This window comes from Propithecus coquereli, unplaced genomic scaffold (assembly GCF_000956105.1).
Source record: "Propithecus coquereli isolate 6110/MARCELLA unplaced genomic scaffold, Pcoq_1.0 Scaffold200, whole genome shotgun sequence".
Classification (NCBI taxonomy): domain Eukaryota; kingdom Metazoa; phylum Chordata; class Mammalia; order Primates; family Indriidae; genus Propithecus; species Propithecus coquereli.
The window spans coordinates 2,960,922-2,961,507 of record NW_012144968.1 but is presented as its reverse complement, the minus strand read 5'-3'; the positions used below and the strand labels follow the sequence as shown (position 1 = coordinate 2,961,507).

Sequence of the window (586 nt, the reverse complement as noted above, 5' to 3'; positions counted from 1 at the left end):
TGCAATGAGATGTTTTTGATGAGTATATGGCCATTCATCCAATCATCTATTGAGTGCCTACCATGTGCCAAACAATGTATTAGGCACTGTAGACAGAGAAGTGAATAAAACAAAAACAGTCTGCTAGATGGTAAACCAAGACACAAACAAGTATAAAAGAAGAATGACTTTTATCATAAGGGAAGCATAGCATGTTGTAGGAATATACAGCAGGAGGACCTAAGGTAGTACTTTATACAGATAAATGCTGTAAGGCAGAAAAAAAGTCTGAGAACCACTGTTAGAATCAATAGGCTACTATCATGGCATAGATAAAACCTATTAGTTGATAGATGTATTACAGCACTAAGATATAGCCCAAAACATTTTTTATTCACTTGAGTTCCTCTCAGAATTTGTGCCAGCAATTCCAGGGTATATTCTAGTCTTATAATACTGAGTCAGTGCATTATTGGCATGTTTCATTATTAGGTATTTTACTTCATAAACTTTTGATATTCAAAGGAAAAAGTATAAGTTATCTTTTAAATTTTAAAACATTTTTATAAGCCATTCCAAAAGCTATAAGACTATCACTGATTCCTTC

General features: G+C 32.9%; 1 protein-coding gene across 1 annotated transcript in view; it reads right to left on the bottom strand.

Annotated features, from left to right (window-relative positions):
• The window catches only part of TBC1D32 (TBC1 domain family, member 32), a gene marked incomplete at its 3' end in the record, with an annotated part of 149,181 nt that overhangs the window by 88,801 nt on the left and 59,794 nt on the right, over positions 1 to 586 (bottom strand). The gene's annotated exons all lie outside the window — the stretch shown is intronic.